The sequence below is a fragment of the Phoca vitulina genome, unplaced genomic scaffold, assembly GCF_004348235.1.
Source record: "Phoca vitulina isolate PV1807 unplaced genomic scaffold, GSC_HSeal_1.0 scaffold1, whole genome shotgun sequence".
In the NCBI taxonomy this organism is placed as follows: Eukaryota; Metazoa; Chordata; class Mammalia; order Carnivora; family Phocidae; genus Phoca; species Phoca vitulina.
This window is the reverse complement of record NW_022589704.1, coordinates 21,487,745-21,511,929: the sequence shown is the minus strand read 5'-3', so window position 1 is coordinate 21,511,929 and position 24,185 is coordinate 21,487,745.

Here is a 24,185-nt window from a genome sequence, read left to right as displayed (position 1 = left end):
TAATTGCTTGAACCCTTCAAGGAGCTCCTCTGCCAGATGCCTGGGATACAAACATCTGATAGAGGGATTCCCTCTGAAGGAAAAACATCAAGATTACATGAAGGAAGAATCCGTCCCCCAGATAGCAGCTAGGGTCCTGTGAGGAAAACCTAAATCTCACAAGTATTTTATTTTGGAAGTTGACTCTCCAGGTGCCAGAGGGCTAAGAGACCAAAAAGGGGTGCTTCAAGGTGACAATCTGGAGGCAGTCGGAGCAGGGAGCAGGGACCCCTGGACTGTTGGAGGGGAGGGTCTGACAGAGGTGAGGCTCAGACCTGGGAGACCGCAGCACCGCCCAGCCACTGGGGCTGTTGTGGGGGGCCCGTGTGGCAGATTCTGGGTGCTGGAGGACACTGGGGCCATGGTCTGAGCCAACTATTGCGGGTGGACAAATCGCCAGCCCTGGGCAACACTGACAAGACTGGCAATAAACAGGAGGAAAGACACTTCTGCTTTCCTTCTGCCTTCCAGGTCCCTCTGCTGTTGCCAATTGGCAGGACTGGCAGGAAGGCAGGCAAGGACGTCTGGGAATTAAAGTTTCCAGGGTTCCAGGCCCAGCATTGCAGAACAGAGTGTAAAAGGGGTGAGTTTGGAGCTGAGAGGCGATAGGTAAACAACCAGCCTATGCCCATACCTGAAAAAAGGTACTGCTGGATTTAAGAGAAAGAAACTGGGAGTTGGTAAGAGCTAGATTTTGGTGGGTCCTGGGATTTTGTTTCCTTGGCAGAAGTATTAAAAATGGAAGAGAAAGAATACAAACAGGGACAGGAAATTTCTTAGCAAAGGCATATGTAGATATTACTTGAGGACCAAGTACCCAACTCCCAACCCTTGATGTCACATTATCATGGACCCCTGTCAACTCAGATACACCCTAGAAAGAAAAGCATTGTCTCAAGATGATGGAGATTAAATTTTGATTCGCAGGCAGAGCGAGGACTTGCTATAGAAATTAGTTTGAGTTCATATTTCAAGTGTGTCTGAGTTTGTGCACTAAGAGTTCTAGCCTCTATATTCTATTTTCAATTGTGTAAAAATTGCAGACGCAGGAGAAATGTTGGAAGGTTAACACCAATTACTTCTGCAATTATGATTTCTAGGGTCTAGCATTGACTGGTTCTTTTTTCTTCTTATCTTTCATTATTTCGTAGTTTTCCATAATAAGCCTGTATCACTCTTAGAATACAAATTGTTTTTTAAAAGCTTGTGGATGTAAATGTTATATAGTGCTTTACTATTGTATCATGCCTCAAATACATTTCTGAATTGGCCTGATGAGGAGTCTAAAGTTCCCTCTTTATTCTCATATTTTGTGTTGAGGAGATTAGAAACTAGCAGGTCCTATGACTTCCCCTCCTCAATGTGTTCTAAACTTCCTGCACCTTCCGAAGGGGGGAAAAGTCATTTCCTATTTCATTTCGACAAGAAAATATTAATTCCAATGATTTTCTAGTTTGAAATTTTCATACACCTTTCTTCCATCTGTTGGCACCAGAGTCTGGCTCTATTACGGCAGCATATGATGGATCTTGAAAATGTGGCAGAAACAATTTGCCGAAAGCCTTGGAAAATAGGTTCCAAAAGTTCAGACAGGGTCCTGTTTTTGTCAGCAAAATATGGGCAATGGGACAAGGTCTGGGAGATAAATATGACTGAAGAAAAGAAAAAAAGAAAGGTCAGGCACTTTACTTTCCACATAGTCTTTGTCACCCTAATACTTAGAATGTAGAAAAACTTCTGTATTCAAAAGAAAAAGAAGAGAAAGACTCAGTTGCTTTAACTTTTGTAGGGCCCTAACTCCCAGGACAAATGATGATCTGGGAATTTAAACTTTACATCTGCCTTTAGGCACTGTCTTGAGATCTGTTGTGAATCTCCAGTGTCATTAGTCCAGGAGATAGCCAGAGATAGCAAGATGCCCCAGATGCCTGGAGCAAGATGGTCACCTGTGACTGGCATCCGCCTGGGTTCTAAGCAGACCACAGTGAGCAAAATAGTCCTGTTGACCCTTGATGGACATATAGCATGAGGAAAACATCTTTGTTGTTTTAAATCACTAAGATTTGGGGGCTGTTTATTGTAGCATGGCCTAGTCTACTGCATATTACAATATCCATCTGCAAAAGCATTTTAAAGAATCTGTGTTCGTGTTCTTCATCAAGTGAGCAAGAGTTGCTGTGGGTTCTCATTTCAGGGATTCAGCAGGGGTTTAGATATTTTGATAACTTTCCCTAATTAATATGTATCCTATTATAACATGCTTCCATTTAGTATAGATACTTCACCTCTGCTGCACTTTCGGAAAATACTTTCACATCTTGTGTTCTCCTATATTCCTTTTCTTCCTATAGTTATTTCTTAAAATCCACGTGATGAATGCTTAATGTACATTCCCATGAATGTAACTGATAGATTTCTGCTTTTTCAACCATTACGGTTTAAAATTTAAGTGTCTGTATGTAATAAATCTAAGCAAATTTTTCACTTCGATGTTTAGGTAATTTATCTGGCCACCACATAATAACTAGAAGATACTCTTCTTTCCTTTAATAAATCCCACAAGGAACAGAACCAGGAACAGGAAATTAGCGTTTGAAAAATCAGCCATTGCATGGCTGTGAAGAGAAAGCTCTCCAAAGATAAGACTATTGTGGCTATGAATTCATGAAAATATATTAACTATTTTCCTTACGTCAATCTTTTGTCAAAATCTTGTGAGGCGTTCCAGGCTACTAACAGGCTCCCTTCTTCAAACTTGATATTGGACTTTTTTTTTCTTCTTTTTTTAATCATTGCATTTTTTCAGGTGCTCATCAGTAGGGTGAATTTCGGAATTGTTTTTATTGGGTGTGGATCTTTTTGAGAGAACTGGCAAACCAGGTGGCTTGGAAGCCACTGTTTTTCCATCAGCTGGGAGCAGTAACTTAATCCCTGCACCCTGACCAGCTCTGACCTAAGTGAACACAGCTTGGCCTCTATCACAGGATAAGATTGTAGGCCAGAGCGGGGCTGCAGGTCCCCAGCTGAGGAAAAGGGAAGGCGGGGAAAGATAAGAGCTGGGGTTTCAAATATCCTTAATGGGAATTCTGCACAGTCATTTTTCATCGGGGCTGGGTACTGTCAGGACTTTGATTACAGCTTCTTCTTCCCTGGGAATCCTTTTGTTTGGTCCCTCTAGTGTTTGGACTTTGGCCAGGCCGGGGTTTTTTTGTGTTTTCCAGGTAACTGTGGTCTGTCTCGGTACAGCCCAGGGTGACTCATGCGTCTGTAACTGATAGACCACTGTCTGATTTTTCAGCAATCCAAATTTTCCTCACATATCCATGCCCCGAAAGGCGAAGGCGAGGTTTTTTTTCCTTTTGTTTTCCTGGCTGTTGTCTTGCTGGCTTGGAAAGCCAAAAATGCATTTCAGCCATGAAACCGGGCATTTTCATCAGTATTTTTATTTTTTTATTTTTTTGGTGATGCCTCCTGAAAGCAAATCAACAGGTTAAAAAAGAGAAGGCAGTCAGAGAAGGAATGACATTTGTTAGGGGTTTCTGATATATGAGTCCGAAGGACCTGTCACGTTGAGCCTCAGAATGATTTTCATTAGCTGCATGACTGAAATGCCCTGTCAGCGTAGCCCCTTACAGCCGGGCCATCCGACGAGTGAGTAGCCAGGAAGGGGAGAAGCCCAGCGCCGTGGGGAGGCCAGCTTCAGACACAAACCACACTGTGCCCTTTGCCCGCATCTCCACGCTGCTAACAGAAGGTAATTCAATGAGGCACATTTTCCAATTCTTGGCTTCGTGAAAGCGGCTGAGAATGTTAATGAAGTTCTGCCCAATTTTTGCCTGTTACCAATGCGGCTCCTGAAAGTGAGAGATCTGAGCAACAGACCAGGTTTTCCATCAACAACAAAGGAGATTCCTTCAGGAATTTCAGGTTAATGCAAGTAGCCTTGTCCTGGCGGGACCTCAGACCAACTATGGCCTGGCTTGAGTCTCCTTCACAGGAATGGAGTGTAGCAGGTTGTGCAGTGGGGCTGAGAGCACGTGGTCAAAGAGGCCCAGAAGCTTTGTGGGATGCTCGTGGACCACACTCTGTCCAGGAACCACCAATCTGTCGCCAATACCAGTCTGTTGTTGGTAACTCCATTTCTTTAGTGACAGAGGGATCATCTGGTTGTGAGTCTAGGGTGTGATCTTGTGCTTACCCAAAAAGGCGAAACAAATGCTGGGTGTTGTGAGGGAGGCGACTGAAAATGTAACTTCTTCCTGTTCTAAAGAAAGAGGGCCCTTCCCAGGGAGAGTCATGTGCTGCTCCGGAGACAGCATTCTGGGTACCGTTCAGGAAAGGGGCTGAGTATGAGAGACGGCTTGAAAGCAAATTAGAAAAAGACCACAACTTTCCAATCTGAGGAGACAAAAGCTGAGAAAAGATGTGCTGAAGGTCCCTAAAACAACACAGGAATGTAGCACGAATGAAAAAAGATGATGGCTCTATGTTAGAGGTTGTCAGGTTCTTTCACTGGTTGTACCTTGCACTACTTCCTGTCACAAAAATTCCCCTTGAGCTGAGAATTTGCTCACTGTTTAGCAAACACGGACCACCCTTTCTTGTTACCATACTCACACTACTTGTGTCATTGCCCTCATGTATGTCTCTAGACCCTGCTGCCATGTCTAAACCCCACTTACTAAAACAGGCCAACATAAACCACCTCAGCCAAAGGTACAATTCCCATATCCTTTATGGTCTTCCCATATGTTTGACAACAATCTACCGTCAGGTGAAGTTTCTTATATTGCTGTCTTGAATTATCAAACACTATTTTTTATTAACTTTTTACATGTTTTCTGCATGAACATGTAAATAATGATTTTTTTAAACTAAAATATAAGCTGTGTATATGAAAGAAGCCATACTTTCCAGACCAGTCATAACACATGATTTGCATGAATTAGGTGGTTGCATGTAACAAAAACCTCAGGAAAATGGTTTAAGAAGATGATTTTCGCACTTAAGTTATAGAAGTTTGGAGATAGGGAGAGAGTCTCAGGTCATTAAAGATAGACTGCTTCCATCTGCTCCACCACCTTGATGCATGGCTTCTGTCTGGTGGGTTACTTACTGAGGCAAGATGGCCACCCAAGTTTTAATTATTTTGTCTGCAGTCCGTGTCAGGAAGGAGGAAAAGGAGAGGAACAAATGTCCTCCCAGATGAGTCAGCAACTTTTTTTTTTAAGATTTATTTATTTTAGAGAGAGAGAGAGAGCAAGAGAGCCAGAGGGAGAGGGAAAGAGAATCTCAAGCAGACTCCGCCCTGAGTGCAAAGCCAGAAGCCAGCTCGATCTCATGACCCTGAGATCATGACCTGAGTTGAAACCAAGAGTCTGATGTTTAACGGACTGCACCACCCAGGCACCCGGAGTCAGCAGCTTTTAAAGATGGCTCCTCAGGATACTTTTCTTATATCTCATCGGCAGTAACATTGTCATCTGTCTATTCTTGGCAACAAGAGAGGTTGGAAAACTTAGCCTTTTAACTGGCATCCCAGCCATCACACATACAATACTGGTTTTGATACAAAGGAAGAAAGATATTGGGTGTTAGCTAGAAGTCCCTGCCACATGATCTGACAAGTAATTTGATGGTACATCCAGAAGGCATATCAAAAAACTGGAAATTCCAGGAAATTCTAATGAGTTATGGAAGAAGTAATGAACTGATGGCATATGGACCAAATTTCACCTGCAGACACATTGTATTCAGCCAACATAATATTTATATTTTGTTGAGACAACACTTAAAATTGGGAGAATGTACATAAATTCCAGAGCAGAATGAATAAAGAGCTCTTCAGAGTGACTGTAGTTGTTCCTCAAGGCCCCCCCGAAACGTGCCTCATGTGGGTTCACAAACCAGTCCAACAACACAGTTGTGACCACCCAGTTTCCCCCAGGTTCTAATCGCTCCTGTCCACTGACCACAAAGTGTCCTCACAACTGCCTCTCCAAGGAGCCCACCTGGAAAGCACCAATGTAGCCAGGGATGATCCCAAGGCAGCCAGTTCCCTGGGCCTGGGTGCTAGAAGATTCTTTAAGATATCACTCAACATGGAAAAAATTGTGGCCTCCACCCAACTCTGTTTCCCAGTTTATCACTTCTCCCACAGAACAGCACTGCCCACAGCCTCTTGAAGTCCTGCCTGTGTTTCTGACCTCCACCACACCCACACTCCCAAGTATCTAATTAAATGGGTACATCAGCTTTTGGCTCCCACACACCCTAACTGCCAGCACACCAATTCAGTATAAAATGCCAGAAAGAGATCAGTTGCTATGCCCTCCTCCCCATGCTCTATTTCCTCTCTCCCCTCAGATTGTGCCTCCAAACCAGTTCTTCCCTCCTTAATTTATAAATGAAGTGGGTACACTGGTGGATGAAAACAGATAACTGATGTAATCCGGGGGGAGGCTGCACAGAGTCGTATCGGAGCCTCTCCTCAGCAAGCTCACTTGTCCCATTACTCAATGAATCTTCATCAAACCTGTAGGAGGCCTGGGCACAGAGAATCCACTTGAGTGATAAAGAGAGTCACTGACTGCAGTATTTATTTTATGGAAAGAGACAGAAGAAATTGAAAGGCAGAGAGAGCCCGTAGGTTGCTTGTTCAGGGTGGCCTCCACCGAACCATAGTCCCCTAAGTATGAGCAAGACACATTCCATGAAAGCTCAGAAAAAAATCAAACATGAAGAACACCTACTACTACAACTATAGGACCAAGTGTGGGACAAAAGGTTTTTTGATCCCTAAGAGCTCATGTAAGCCCAGAGAGCTGTTTAATTTAATAATGCAAAGAAGATATGCTAATTTCACTCTTCCTGTTCCTTCCAGACATCTGATAAGCTGGGATTAATTTTTATGTTCAGCTATGTGAGACCAAAGCAACTTCTCATGGTTACCATGGGATACCTTCTAAATATGTGCCTGATGTGATTTCCCCAAATTGTTATGCAATGAAAATGACATAGCTTCTAAGTATGGTGTTTTCTCAATTGCATGCCCAGAGAAATGTGGTATTTCCCCCAAGGATTGTATTATACTGGGCTTGGCTATGTGTCAGTAGATTTCAGTAATGGAGAATTAAAGCGTTTCTAGCTACAAGACAACAATAATCAGAGACTGATTAATTTGGGGTTAGTAATTTGAATGATAGCAACTTATTTTTCTTAACAAGGGAAATTTGCTTTCTAATGGAAAGCGTAAGACATTTTTCTGACAGAAAGATAGTTATTCGTGCTGGATGTGCTCATCATACTTTTTATAGCCTTTGACTATTGAACTTTTGTAATAGTGATTATTTGTTCGGTTGTCTCTTCCCTACTAAACACGATCTCCTTGAGGGCATGGGGTGTGTCGTTTGTTTTTAAATCCCCAACATCTGATGCATTGGAGGCATCCCATAAATGGTGGTTAATGAATTAATGGATGATGCAATGTAGTGGTCTACATATGTTAGTGGTACTTCAGAAAAGAGGCCTTGGAAGAAAGACAATGTCCAGGAATAAAATTTGTTCTGAATAAAAGTCTTTGCCACATCCACAATTTTTGCTCCATGGTGAGAATGTAACAAAGATTTAACAGGATCTTCATTTCCCCACCAATATATACAAACCCAGAAAACAGATTTAGGATTGAGAATGGTAAAACAGAGAATCCTAATAATCCATTAAATCAGTCTGGCTATCTTTTCACCCTGAAAGTAATTATATTTGCAGAAGAGAAGATTCATCACGTTATGTTTGCCCTGTTCCTCTGTGTTTCTACCATTTTCTGCACTTCCCTCAGCCACCTCCTTGCGTTGTGCAGTGTCCTTTCTGAGACAGTGATTATGGTGGTATTTCTAGAAAGTGATATGGAAATGGTACAAAAGAGGAAGCAATTTTGAAAACAATTTGTTCAGCCCTGTGTGTGAAAAATTTTGGTAGATGCTTTTTTTTTTTTTTTAGAGAGGGGCAGAGGGAGAGAGAGAATGTTAAGCAGACTTCACGTCCAGCACAGAGCCTGACTTGGGACTTGATCTCACAACCCTGAGATTATGACCTGAGCCGAAATCAAGAGTCAGACACTTAGCCGACTGAGCCATCCAGGCACCCCTAGGTAGATACTTTTTAAAAGCATTACTCATTTCTCATCTCCCTTTTACATGCTGTGTGTATTTTCTTTGAATTCTTCTTTGTTTAAAGATGTATTAACTTCCTTACACATAGATCTCTCTTCCTCCCCTTTCTTTCTCATCTTCGTTTTCATCCCCAGATACTCTTTCCTGTCCAGTGGAAAGCACAGATCCCCAAAGCTTATTGGTTTGTAGCAGCTGCAATAGAAAAACCCTGTGTGGAATTCAAGTTTGCTTTATTTGGGGGAGAGAGTTAGGGACATTCTGCCCAAATCATAATTGCCGGTTAGGGGACTCATACCTACCCATTAGCTCTATCCCAATCTGCATGGGTCCCACCTGGGCCTTGTCATCAGCGTTGGGGTTACCATGCCTTTATAGGTTTTTGCAAATTCAGCTACCAGAAAGTTGTTTCCTCCTTAATGCTTGCCCAGGATTATGGCCTGCAGCCATAACCACGATTTCCTGCTCATCTGATAGCAGTTCACCCTAACTGCTGACAAAAGGACTCAGCAGGATGCAGGTAGGGTACAACCTGGTGGGCTCTACATAATCAGACAGCACTGGTTCAAATACTGGTCTGTAACTCTATGACTTTGAACAAGTTACTTACTCTTTTAGCTCTTTGGTTTTCCTGTCTGTAAAATGGGAATAATAATATCTACTTTGTTAAGTTGTCATGGAATTAAGTGAGATAACATATGTAAAGTTCCAGGGAAGGAACACATGCTTTATAGGTAGTGCAAAGTAATTCTACTTTTGATTAACTTCCTTCTTCTCCCACCAGTAACAGGAGCTGAAAGATGGAGAGGAAGAAGGGAACATGACCCTGCTCGCTCTTTTGGTCCCCCTTTTCTACGATTCTCGTGATACAGGAGCTCCGAAGGTCTCAGGCAGGATGCATGACGGACAAAGAAAATGAAAACATGTTCTTAAGCAACAAATTTCAGAGTAGCAATGACATCTGCCCTAGAACATTACTTTCATCCAGATTAAAAAATTATAAATGACCTATATAAATTCTTACAATGTAATTTAATGATGCCCTAAAATTGTTCCAGATAAAAGTACTAATTTGAAGCTTTGGAAGTGTGTTCCTAGGGCCACATGGACTTAAGGGAGAAAGTAGGTAGGGGAGGAGGCAGGGAAGAGAGTACTCTGAATCCAAAGGTTAGGTCAGTTTTAATCCTTAAATTGATAACTCTTGCTTGTCTGGTCACAGCATTTGCTCTATCTTACCAGCAATTTATTTGAGTTCATGGCCTTACTTGTGGAGGGGCAGGATTTACAGAGCAGCTTAGACATGAGCCTCTACCTTAAGATATCTAGAATCTAGTGAAAGACACAAGAGACACATAAGTGAAATCAATATCAGTGCCCCTCAATTCACATATATCCAAAACTCGTATGGGGTTGGCATGGTATGTTAGGACCTCCAGTTCAGCTATTCTTTAGGAAAGTAAAATGTGCAGAGGAAATTTCTCTGGCCACAGAGTTCGTTCTGTCATATACATTTGCTAGATCCAGCTGTATTTCCTAAATGCTGAACATATTGTTCTGGCTGTTTATATTCTTGGCAACCAGCGGCGCTGTGCATTCCCAAGTGCCAAGAACATGCAGCACAGCAGTAGCTTTCCCTAAAAGGCCCGTAAAGCCATGACTAGCTTATTCTCCCAAGGATCCAAGGTACTTGTTAAAGCACAAGATCTGTTTCAACTGACATGGCTCTGAGTTCAATGTGTCGCAACATGTTCTTGGGGAGACAGAGTTCCTTTGACTAACAGCCTCCATATTTGTCTAAACTACTGTAGGCCAAAGGTTAGCAGCAGTGTCTGGCAGCATAAAATCAAATATAAAAAGTTAAAATAAGAGCTGGGCCAGTGAGCCCTGTTCCTGTGACAGCTTCCTCTCTTTGCTACTCAAAGTCTGAGTCCATGCTGCTACAAGTAGAGGTTTATAGACTACACTGGATGTGTAGCCACAAAGCTAAAACCTCAGTGATTTCTTTCACTGTAGGAGAGAGATGCCCAAGCCCGCCTTGTAATTGCTATAGGGAATGTTATGGAATTTTCAAAACATTTGTTTCTATTTATTCTATTTTAAAATACAAAAATAAGATTTTTAGGCAGTTCAGTTTCAGACATTTGAGAGCAGGAACATTGGAAAGTGCAGGCTAAGATTGAATGCCGTGAGAATGCAGTGGAGGGACGTTAACCCAGTATGAGAAAGGAGGGAAAGCAATGTTGAGACAAAGGGGCCATGACCATCCCCCGAGGGACCCCAAACAACTCCCAAGTCTGAGGAACTGGACACACACCATCCAGACTGCTTCATTGAACACCTTCACTTTGAGCCATTACCAAGATGGGAGGATTAGTAGGCAGGTTTCGTAGAGGACATGAGGCCTAAATTAAGGTATAGGATGTCAACTGAACGATGGGAAAGGCTTTTGGAAAGGCTAGAATGAAGCTCTCCTTGGAGGCTGAATACTTCTGAGGTTCTCAGATCTGTGTGTGTTTAATATACTAGTTACCAAAGCATATGATACTTCAAAATGCACTCGTGTCCTACCTCTGACTCTGACCTAAAGAGGAAATAAAATGCTTTACAAGGATGGAAGATCAGGAAAAAAAGAGAGTCTGTCCCAGCAAAAGTCTTTAAAATGTTGATACCTTTGGATATAGAATTTTAACTTAAGAAAATTTATCTTAAGTAAATATTAAGAGAATATTTAGTTACAAGGATATCCACCACTGTTTTCTCTTTTTTTTTGTAAAAATAAAAAACTGAAATTCATCTAAATATTTGTCCAACAATAATACATTGTATACTACATTCATATAATGTAGTGATTTATAGCCATTAGGTGACATTATAGAAGAATAATATGGAAAAATGTTAATAACATATTGTTGAGTGAAAAAAAGCAAGTTAAAAGAGCATATGCTGCAAAAGATACCATTAAGAGGGTAAAGAGATAAAATATCCAAAATATCACATATTGGATAAAGACTTCTATCCAAAATATACAAAAACCTCACAAAACTCAACAATAAGAAAACAAACAACCCAATTAAAGGCAACAAGTGTGGGTGCGGATGTGGAGAAATTAGAACCCTTGCACACTGAGAAAGAATAATTTTACTATGGAGCGAACTGACAAACACAACCTCAGCCACAAGATCAGGGTCAGCATGAACAGTGATGAGTCTTGACAATATATACCCTTGATGTGATGTGAGAACAGTACTTTACTTCTGTGGTTCTCTTCTCCCCAGATCTATAACCTTAGGAGAAAAACATCAGACAAATCTTAAGTGAAGGACATTATACAAAACACCTGACCAGTACTCCTCAAAATTGTCAAGGTCACCAAGAATGCAGAAGTCTACAAAATAGTTATAGTCTGAGGAGCCTAAGAAAAATGATAACTAAATGTAATGTGGTATCCCAGAACAGAAAAAGAATATTAGGTAAAACTAAAGAAGTCTGAATAAATCCTAGACTTCAGTTAGTAATAGTATATTAATATTAGTAGCAGTTCATTAGCTACATGGTATTAGTACCATATTAATGTAATAGGAAAACTGGTATGGGGTATGTCTGCACTATCTTCACAACTCCTTCGACTTTTCTGTAAACCTAAAACGATTATAAAATAAAAAGTAATTAAAGAGTATGTGCTATAATTTTCCTAAATCTGGATATAGGTAGATACATAGCTAGATATACACATGTATACATAGAAAAAGGATGAAAGGTTAGATATCAAAACATTGGGGCACCTGGATGGCTCAGTCGTTAAGCGTCTGCCTTCAGCTCAGGTCATGATCCCAGGGTCCTGGGATCGAGCCCCACATCGGGCTCCCTGCTCGGCGGGAGGCCTGCTTCTCCCTCTCCCACTCCCCCTGCTTGTGTTCCCTCTCTCACTGTGTCTCTCTCTGTCAAATAAATAAATAAAATCTTAAAAAAAAAAAGATATCAAAACATTAACATTGGTTATTGCTAGTGGTGAGATTAGAGTATTTTTTTCTTATTTTGCTCATCTATATATTTAATTTTATAATACAAAAAGAAAAAAGAAAATTATAAGCCTTCACTTGGGCCAGACTATTTTCCTGAGTTAAGTACAAAAAGAAGAATTGTATCTAATATTTATAATTTCTAAAAATACTTAAAAGGCACACAGTATGGAATAATTCTGTCTGGGGGAACTGTAAAAATTACTTTTTGATTCAGAACTTTCTTCCCAGTATATTCTTTGATAGTACCTAAAGATAAAGGTAAAAATGAATAATTATTTCTGAACTAAGAATTTGATAAATAGAGTCAAGAGTCTCAAATTAACCTTTAAGAGGAATCCCAATTCCCCATTTTAATCTGTTCATTTCCCTCATTCTAATTTCTTATGTAACTTAAGATGTTTAAAACCTCTAGAGAGGCTGGCTGAGGCTCCAAGAAGCTGCTGTTAGATGTTCCATGAGTTCAATTCCAAGCACACCTGCTAGGGCACTCCTCACATTATGGAGTAGAAGATAATGGTCTCAAGCAATATCGCGCTGGTGATGTCATTACCACCTTCTCCAGTGAGAAGCAATTAGCTACTTTAAACAGAAATGCTTTCTTTCATTCTCATGATGGCTCGGCCTAGTCTGCTTTAAATTCTTAAATCTCTCTCTGCCTGATCTTATTTGGGGTAAGCTACCTGTGGTTCTCCTCCCCCCCCCCCCGGCCAAGGCTCATTTCACTGACTCATTTACTCATTCTATAAATACTCATGGAGGGCTTACCATTTGTCAGTTACTGTGTTAATAATTGGGAAATGTGAGAGCATGAATAGTATTAAATAGCCCCATTTTAAGGCGATTCTAGGAAAGAGGAGAGTCACAGTGAAATAGATAAATTACTGTACTTACAAGATAGAATAAATGTTATTGGAAAAGTTCAGATAAGGTAAAATGAGCACTCACAGCAGGAGAGACTACATCCAGGTAGAAGGGCACAGGGGAGGATTTGCAAATGAAGACTGAGAATTGAGTCCTGGTTAACATTCAGGGGAGCTGGGATGGAGAGGCCGTTTATTCTCCTTTTTCATGTTTCCACATGGGGGAACTTCAGCTACAGGAACACTCTTGCTCTCTGTCCTCACTCATTACTCCTCCCACAGGAGTTAAATAGGGAGTTTGAGAGCAGAAACTGAGCATGCTCGGCTTAGCCCCTCCTGATTTCCCTTAGGCTAGAGCCCATCTGCATGACTCTTACATTCTGGTCTATTTTCTGCCATGCAGTGAGAGATCCTTAAGACATCTTTCTTCAAGTATCTTTATCAATACTAAAAGTGATCATTTAATTTCTGCCTGACTCCTGAGCCTATCAGAAAAGAGGAGGAGCGGTGTTATTGTTAGCTTACAAGAATTCTGACAGTAGCTTTGGACATGTTGAGATAGAAGAGAGGGGCAAGATAAGCAGATGCACATATACAAAGTTTGGAAGAACATTAAGTATGTCAAATTGGCAGCAGTTGAGCATGAAGAAAGGGGCGGAGAGGAAGAGGAAGTAAAAAAGGAAGGTTAATGCTATGAACTGAATGTTTGTGTTCTCCCCATATCCATATATTGAAACCCTAGTTCCCAAAGTGGTATTATTTGGAGATGGGGCTGTTGGGAAGTAATTAGGTCATGAGAGTGAAGCCCTCTTGATGAGATTTGTGCCCTTAGGAAGGGAGACGGAACAGAGCTTACCTCCGCCATCTCTGCCATGTGAGGATACAGAGAGAGGGTAGCTGTCTGCAAGCCTGGAAGCAGAGTCTCCTAAGAACCCAACCACGTGGGCAACCTGATCTGACTTCTAGCTTCCAGAACTGTGAAAAATAAGTATTTGTTGTTTAAGCCACCCAGTCTATGGTATATTTGTTGTGGCAGCCTGAGCTGACTAAGACAGTGGAGATTATTCCTAGACAATCTTAAAAGCCAGATGTGGAGTTTTGAATTCATTCATAGCTAATAGAGAGGTTCTGGTTTTATCCAATTGGCAGAGTATCTTACATCTAACTAACACTCCCAAAGATAACAATTACGAACTCCGATCAAAAAATGGAAAACAACTGTTTAAAGACACTGGACAGTAATCAAGAGCAGACAGAAACTGGAAGAAATTTGATCCTTGACAAAAAAGGACCCAAACTAATTGAGATCCAACCATGGCTTTCCCACTGGAGGCAGTCCCCAGCCCCACCAAGCTAGAAGCAAAACCATACTCTTATTAGAGGAATCAGAAGATAAGAGAGTTTGGGACTGCTAAAGTGGCTAGAAATTGAGGAGTGAAATCCCAGACAGAAGGAAGTTATAAGAGGGAACCTCAAAAACTACATATAAGCTTCTGTTAATCCTTCACTAATCCTTGACTTAATCCTGACTGCTGAACTATTCATGTGAGAGGTGAGACTCCAAGGAACTCAGCAGGAAGAACAAAGAAAAACCACCTAAAATGCTGAAAGAACTAAGAAAAGATTGTAGCGCTGTCCAATGCAGGAAAGCCAGAGTTTAAAGTTAGAGAGGACTTGTAAAAATTTCAACCTATCAATAATCTCCAGAAGGGCCATGCCTTAGGAGTAAAGACTATGTTCCAGGACTGAGGGGTAAACCAACACTTATTCAAGATGATATGCCAATAATTTAATTCCTGACTGGAACAAAATTCAACAGGAATAAAACTTAACACTTTCCGGAGGAAAATGACAGAATTAACATTCTCTGTAATGTTTCAATCACTATGTTCAATATATAATAAAAAATCATTAGGCACAAATAAAAAAAATTGTGATCCAGAGTCAAGAGGAAAATTAGTTAAAAGAAACAAACTCACAGGTGATGCAGATTTTGAAATTAAATGAGAAGGATTTAAAAATGACTATGAAAAATATGCTAAGGTACCTACATGAAAAATTAAATATAATTGGTGAAGAGATAGGAGATATGAAAACCATGGGAAAGGACCAAATGGAAGGCCTAGAACTGAAAAATACAATATCTTAAATAAAAAACTTCATTAGACATGATTGGCAGCTGAGTGGATACAACAGAAGAAGAGAACACTGAAGTTGAAGACAGGTCAACAAAATCATTCAATCTGAAACATAGAGAGGAAAAAATTGCAAAATAATGAAGGTAGTTTCAGCAAGCTGTGGGAACAATACCAAGTAGTCTAAAATCACTTAATTGGTGTCCAAGAAAGAACTGAAGTTGTGGAGAGGTATAAATAGGGAAGAACAATTTGAATAAACGTATGACAAAGTTTTTCCAAATTTGATTTAAAAACAGCAACCCATAAATCCAGGAAGCTCAGTGCACTAAAGCAGAATATACAACTAAGCCCAACAAAGTTAAGGAAAAAAAAATCTTTTTTTTTTTTAAGATTTTATTTATTTGACAGGGAGAGTAGCAGAGGGAGAGGGAGAAGCAGGCTCCCTGCTGAGCAGGGAGCTCGACATGGGGCTCAATCCCAGGACCCTGGGATCATGATCTGAGCTGAAGGCAGAAGCTTAACTGATTGAGCCACCCATGCACCCCGGAAAAAAAAAATCTTAACTGAGAGGAGAAAAAAAGGACACATGACATATGGGAACAACAATAAAAATATTAACTGACTTTTCATTAGAAAATAATGGAGATCAGAAGATAATGTAAAGTTATCTTTTAAGTTTATTATCAGTGAAATATCTTTCCAAAGTTAAGTTTAAATAAAGACATTTTCAGATGAACAAAAACTGAGACAATTTATCACAAGCAAACCAACACTACAGGAAATGCTGAAAGAAAATATTCAGATTAAGGAAGAATGAAACTAGGTAGAAATTTGGATCTACAGAAAGGAATGAAGACACTAAAGATAGTTAAACATATAGGTATATAAAAAAGATTTTTCTCTTTAAATTAAATTTCTGAAACATCAATTAAATATTTTAAAAGTGGTAACATATTTATAGGTTTATAGTATTTGTAGAAGTCAAATATATGTCAAGAATAGCACATAAAGATAAGGAGGGAGTGTAAATGGACTCATAGTCAATGGAGACCATGACAAAATTTTGAACAGGGGAGTAGACAGAGGAATGACATAATTTAAACTGTGCATTTAGAAGAATCATCCAGCATCAGGACATGGGGCCAATCTGAAGGAGCAGCATGATACATGTATTGAGGAAGAACCAATAGGACTTGGAAACATTGAAAGTGGTACAGAGATGATAACGGTGATGTTAAAAAGTACCTCCATTCTTGAAATGGAAAGAAGAATTGATGGTATCATTAAAGAAACAGAGAACCTTGTAGGAAGAACTGCCATGGGAAGAAAATGATGCATTTATTTATGACCTTACCAAGTCCGTGGTGTCGGTGAGACCACCCAGGTGGAGATGGATGATAACAATTCAAAATGCAGGTCTCTCCTTTTATAAAAATTCCAAAATGCCAGTCCTGAAAAATTTATGGTCTTTATGTGACTTGTTGTCATCTTATGCTACATGATTTATTGTAAACTTTTTAATATATCCTAAGCTATAAGCCAGAGAAACAAATGTAAAACCATGGCAGTGGGAGATTGGCAGGATGGTTTGTCAAGAAGCTTTTTGGTCCAGGCTCCCATCTCTGAGCAAAGGTCCAAGGCCAACAACTAGCAGACCATGAGCTTCAGCCCTGCTTTGCTCTGCAGACTGGCAGGCTGGTGTCTGACTTCTCTTTAGCTGCCACCCATATTTCATTTGCCCTTCCTTCTTTACATGCCTGGATTTTTTTTTTTTTTTTCTCTGAACCCACTGAGTGAACCCAGAAAAATGATAAGATTAATAGCAAAAACCAAGAGGCCGACCTTTCCTCACTTGCCTGTCTCCCTCTCCCTCCAGTTCTCAAATTGAGGGACCACTCCTGCACTTCACTGTAACAGGTACCCCTGGAGTGATTTGGCCGGCACTACCTCCTCCTCAAGTTCTCATTCATTAACCATTTTTCTAGTCCTGGAATCAGTCCTACTCTAAACCAAATTGTGAAGTATGAACATGTTTTTGTCTCTCCCAGGATCCATTCTGCAAGTCTTTCCCATATGTTGGAACCTATAACCAAACCATCTTATTGCCCTCTGATGGCCCAGTACCTGCTCTGGTGCCCTCCACATCTTCTACCCTCCATTCTTTCTCCCACTCCTGGATCTTCTCACTTCTGAAAACTCCAAGTTCTGTAGTGTTTTTGTTTGTTTGGTTTTGGGTTTTTTTGAATGCCAAGTTTTTTTAATAGCTATAATGAGTATAATTCACATATTACACAATTGACCGTTTAAAGCATACAACTCAATGGCTTTTGGTGTATTCACAGAGCTGTGCATCCATCACCACAATCCATTTTAGAATATTTTCAATACTCCAAAAAGAAACCCAGCACTCCTTAGCCAAGTTCTGTAGTGTTACCAACTTCTGTAAGGAGTTAGACGAAAAACAGGCTGATTCACCTAACTCAAATAATAGTGCAATTACTGGAATCTAAGCCTCATCTAGAGCACTTGAATTTTTTTTTTAAAGCTCTCATGCACTTAAATGAATCTCTAGGCCCTGTGACAAAGGGGCAAGGAAAAGTCCACATTTTATCTTATTCTGTAATATTATAATACTCAAAAAAAATTAGTGCTAACCTATGCTGTTCATTAGAGTATATTCTGTTTCATGAAATATTGTTTAACATTCCAGGATCAAACTCAAATATGAAACAATGAAATAGTAGTATCCTTATTCTACATATGGAAAAACTACCAGACAGTTCTACTTACCTTCACCATTCTCTTGTGTCCTTGCTTTCCTCTCATGGGAGAAGCATTATTGATAAGCATGTGGAGGTTCACATTTTCTCCATCTGTTTCACATACTTACGCCATTTTAATAAATTGGCTGTCTTATTCCCTTTTTTTCTGTATTCAGGACTATTTTTACCCTATTTTCACTCGTTTGACCACTAATAAATAAATAATGCCAAGTGAAAAGTGCCTACACTTTCTCCCCTATTCTGGTCCAGTTAAAGATTTAAATCTATGTAATTCTGCAAGAATTAAAAGTTTGGAGAACAGTGTCTGGGTCATTTCCTTACCCTGAGAGTAACTCTTCATTATGTAGATTGTTTCTGACCATTGGAATGTCTCTGCCCTCCTCCCTGTTCACCAAAATCCCTTCCATTCCACAAAACCCATCTCCATCCTCATTCACCCTTCCAGGAGGCCAATACCAACATCTTCTTCCTCATCTTTCATAGAACTTACTGCCAATATCACACACTCTATACTCTACATTCCAGCATTCTCAACTTGCTCCACATGTGTGCTTCCCCAATGAGATCATAAGTTTTCAGAGATCAGAACATTGCCCTATAAATCTTAACACATCATGTGATTCAAGGGACATAGTAAAAACTCGGTGACCTGAAGGATTGAATTCTTTACATTAACAATGAGACCCAATGGAGAGCACTGAATGCTCTCTTAGTGGGTTGAAGGTATGTCTCTTTGCTTATAATTTTCTGATTAGTTTTATAAAATGCAAACCCCAAAATATATACTGAGAATTAAAGCATGACAGAATCAATGAACACAACATTTATAGTATCAAACCCCAAATCTAATCAATGAATTCTCTCATTTAGCGAATGTTTCCTGAACATTTCCTGTGTTCAAGTACATTTTGCTGGGTGGAAAATGTGGAAGGGGACACTGTTCTTGGGCTCCAAGAATGCAAATCAGGCGCTAACAAATACACAATCAAGAATTGACTAGATTCGGGTGTTTTCAGAAATGAAGAGAGTAGTACATTAAAGAAAAAGTTTGAGAAAGCTAATGAGGCTAACCCACTTCATCTTAATCACTATTATCATCAGTTCATACTTAAATCGGTGGCCAAAATATGCGAGAACATCAAGTTCACCTCAGTGAGTTTAAGTATACATTAACAGAACACAGAAAACATGTACTTTTGTGTGTTTAAATAAGAAAAATCAAACTTTAGATTATTATATACTGGATAACTGCACCAGTGAACAAGGAAATAGTGCCTATTCCTGGTACCATTTGAACATCAATGTGACACACTGAGAGAAAAATAATTGCATAAACCCAAGACAATGCTCATGACTGAAAAACACATTATACTGTCTTTATCTTTGAGCTGATTCACTTTATATGTTTCTCTAAAACAGAATCATAACAGGCCAATGGAAACAAAATGAAATAGAACATGTTTTTCTGCCTTTTGCTCCTTTGGGAATAAGCTCAAATCTTCACATATTAATGAAAGCTGTCTGTCCCTGTTGCTGCTGAATGTTCACATGTATGTGTTGATAGAGTCTGCAGCCTCTGATCATGGGCTGAAATCAGACAGAAAGTAGGTGACAGCAATCACAAAATTCTAGGTGGGGAACAAAATGCTAGCAGTATAATGACTGACTATCCCACTTACTTTAGTATTCTCATTTTAGTGAAAAACTTGGAGAGGAGTAAAATCCCATACACACTGAGTTTTTGAACATACAGTACAAGAATATACATAGTTCCCTACTGTCTCTTGTACCTGGAATGGGCTTCCCTTATGTATTCCAACGGTTCATCCACTGACTCCAATCAAATGTCACCTGCTCAGAAAGAACTTCCCAGACTACCCTATCTACAATTTCAGCACCCCTCTCCTATCATTCTTTGACTCCTTACTATGCTTTCAGTTGGGATAATATATGTTATAGTGCCATAACAACCAGTCCCCAAATGTCAACGGCTTTTTTAAAAGTTTATCACTTATGAAAATCTACTGCCATCTGGGCATCTCTCCCAGCCACTGTTCCCCCATGAGCTCTCATCATTATGAGCCAACACATTTGCCACAACAAGTTGAAGTGAGGTAGAGAATCAAGGCCAGCAAATAAATGCTTCCATCCTGAAGTGACACAGATCACTGCCACTCACATTTCATTGGCCAAAGCCAACTAAAATACAAGTGGGCAGAGAAGTGTCATCTTCCTATGTTTTTCTAATTAGATAAAGTACCATCCAAGTCATCATGCTTTATTTTTCTTTGTAATACTTTTCACCTAACATTTTGTAATAGATTTTATTTTTTATTATCTGCCTCTTCTCACTAGAATATAAGCACTGTGAGGACAAGGACTATGTCTGTTCACTACTATAGCTTCATATAGAACATTAGAACAGAGATTCTCAATAAATATTTGCTGGATGAACAAATAAAAATGCAGGAAATGATATGCCTTACACCATAAATTACAAGCTCAAATGCCTAAAGAACCCAGCTATTAATATAATGAGGGAAGAAAGCAAACTTGGAAACTTGCCTAAGTAGAGAACTTTTGCCACTACCAAAAACTTGCCAGTGTTTCCTTGATGGATTATGTGCCTGGAGTAGCCAGATTCTCTAATTTTTCATGAGAAGTTAAAAATCTGAATTTTTAGATGAAGTTTCTGATTTTTTCATCATGTGGTTTAAGTTTTCAAAACTTTTCATACCCAGTAAACATAAGGTCAATCTATGCCTCTGCTTTAGGTGAAGAAACTGAAAGTGTGTGTCTTGAGATTTATAAAGGTTGAGTTAAATGGAGAAAGAGAAGAGAGAGAAAAAAAATGGCATCCTCACATCCATTTCTCCATCATCTAAATTGCAATATGGAGGGATCTCTGCCCCGTCTTCACCTCCCACTCCTGCCCCTCTTTACCCAGGAATTTAGAAAACTACTTTCTTATATTTACAACACATGTATTTATTGTCAAGTCCTGTGAACAGTAAGAAAGGATCCATCCTGCATTCACTGATGCTATGGTGTGAATACATAACAATATCTAAATAAATAAGAAGCCGAGGGGAAAGTTCTCCAAGGTTAAAACAGTTAGAATAAAGAACTGCTGTGATTAAAATGGCACTGGCAGAATAAAAGACCTAATATCTACTTCATATAATAGATGAGGTTTAAACCAGGAACTCTTCTCAGTAACCAATAATTTGACCTGATTACATAATGAATGTTTCTTTTTCTTTGCCCTAAATTTGAACTTTGTATATTGAGGGGCTGCCAAACACATTTTCACTGTAAAGAAATGTTGTTTTCAATTGTATTACCCATGAGGTTTAAATTCAGATGAAAATGTTCAAAAATCAAATTTCTGTATTTCTTTGGATCTAGCGTTGGGTGGTTAAGCAAGCAGTGTCAATTCTACTTTTCTTCTCCAGAGGGAATTATTGCTGAGCAAGGTCAATCAAACTCTAGGTATAATTGTTCATTTCAGTGGCCCTAAGCCCACACTTGGGAGTTTTCCAGCTGTGGAATCAATGAAAAATACCCTGGACTCTCCAGTCAGGAACACAGTATTGGATTCCTGGCAGTCCACTTTTCTAAGGAAACAACTGAATTAAAATAGGCCTGCCCCTCCTCTCTTGCAGATAATTTTGCCATCATGCATCTGACATCTAAACACCCCACATGCTATTTTCCCTGCATAGAGCTGCCATTTCAGATCTCTCTGATATGTCTGTCAGATATTGGCTTTAATTCTAGGATTGAGGAAATAAGAAATATTCAATACTGGGGCACCTGGGTGGCTCATTTGGTTGGGTATTTCCCTGCCCAGTGCCATCCTCCAGTTGAAACCTTCACAAGATATAGACTGGTGAACTTCTGACATACTTGAAATTCACCTTCTCACTAGGCTATCCTACACATCACTGAATACCATGAATGCCTTGAAATAAATAAGGTCTCTAGTCCCCGGTTTTTAAAACAAAATAACCAAGAATGAAATGGAAAATCTTGTTCTTACAGAGGTAAATGAAAATATGAAAATCTCTGGAGATAGTGTATGAGGAAAATAAAATAACTTTCATAGAATTTTGGAAAACATTCATTTATGCTTGTGAATATTGACTTGATTCTGAAAATATTTATACCATGAACTCTCCAAAAGAGTTCCCTTTGAAGTAGCCACTTATTTTGCACATAAAAACACAATTTCAGTTAACATGGCATCTTAAGATTACGCTTTGGTATTTCCTTTTGCACACACACAAATACAGCCTAGCAAACAGTCAAGACTTCTGGCTAGGTGGCCAAGTCTTCCTTCCAACTGACAAACTATCCATGTCCCCTAAACTGGTTCTGGATTAAACAGTCCTAGAAGACCACGCAAAAGTAGGAACAAAACTCCTGAGCAGTAAGAGGGTAGTGCGGCTGGCATGAGGAGAGAAAGAACTTGTAATATGAGAAAAGCTTATAAACCAAAATGCTTAAATACACAAAGAACTAAAATACTGAGAAGGACAAGCCAGCAAAATGAACTACTGGGAGATTAATTCAAACCAGGGAGGACTAAAATCATAAGGAAAGGAGAGAAAGATCTGAAAATGAGTATACTTAGATTCTTCAAAATGATAAATTATGAGCAAAAATTATAAAACAATAAGAAATCATGAAAGAAACAGAAATATGACAGTAATAGGTGGGTGAGAAAAAGAACCAATTAGAAATCTTGAAAACGAAAAGCATAGCTATTAGGATTTAAAACAATCTAACAGACAAGACAATAGGTCTAAACATGGATAGTTTGTGAGTTGGAAGGTTGTCCTGAGGGATTCACCAGGAATGAAGCATGAAGGAATAAGATGATAATTATGAACAATGACATGGAGTATGACTTCTCACAGAAATTCTACAGGAAGAGAATACAGGAAATTGCAGAAAGCCCTATGAGAAGATAAGAGATGAGAATGTACCTAACTCAATTACGCACCCTCAGATTCAAAATGCATGTTATATGCAAAGCAGGATGAGGAATGTTGAATCTATACCTAGACAGAAAAGCTAAACTTAAAAGTATTCAGAATAAAAAATATATATATTAAAAGCTGCCACAAAGGGAAAAAAAAAAAAACAGATTTTCTACAAAGAAAAACTAATCTGACTGACAAACAGCAGGCTTCTGGAGAGCAACAATAAAGCCCAAAAGTATAGATGCTAAAAATAGAAGAGTGGAAACTAATACAAATATTGAAATAGACTCCATAGCTTCCAAAGAGCAGATTTAAAAAATAATAATAATGATAAAGAAAATAATTTATTAACAATCCAGCAGGAGGGAGGAAAGCAAACAAAACAACAAAGCAATATATTAGAATCAATTGCATTTCCATATGTTAGCAACAAACAATCAGAAATTGAAGTTTAAAAATAATCCTATTTATATTAGCATCAAAAATATAAACTACTTAGGGAGAAGCCTAACAGTATGTGCAAGATTTACACCATGAAAACTAAAACACATTGCTGAGAGAAATTAAAGATCTAAATGAATAGAGGTGTGACCATGGATTAAGAGAGTCAATATTTTTAAGATATTAAGCCTTTCCAAGTTGATGTATAGATTCAACACAATTCCATTCAAAATCCCAGCAGGGCAGCATTTCACCAAATTTGAACAGATACTTCACCAAATGTAATATATGGATGGCAAGTAACATGGCAAGATGCTTGACCTCATGAGCACTAGGAAAATGCATTTTAAAACCACAATGAAGTACTACTTCATGCCTATTAGAAAAGCTGAAGTTAGAAAGGCTGGCCATAACAAATGTTAGCAAGAGTGTGGAGTGACTGGAACTCTCATACACTTCTTTTTTTTTTTAATTTTTTTTTATTGTTATGTTAATCCCCATACATTACATCATTAGTTTTAGATATAGTGTTCCATGATTCATTGTTTGTGCATAACACCCAGTGCTCCATGCAGAACGTGCCCTCCTCAATACCCATCACCAGGCTAACCCATCCTCCCAACCCCCTCCCCTCTAGAACCCTCAGTTTGTTTTTCAGAGTCCATCGTCTCTCATGGTTCTTCTCCCCCTCCGATTTCCCCCCCTTCATTCTTCCCCTCCTGCTACATTCTTCTTCTTCTTTTTTT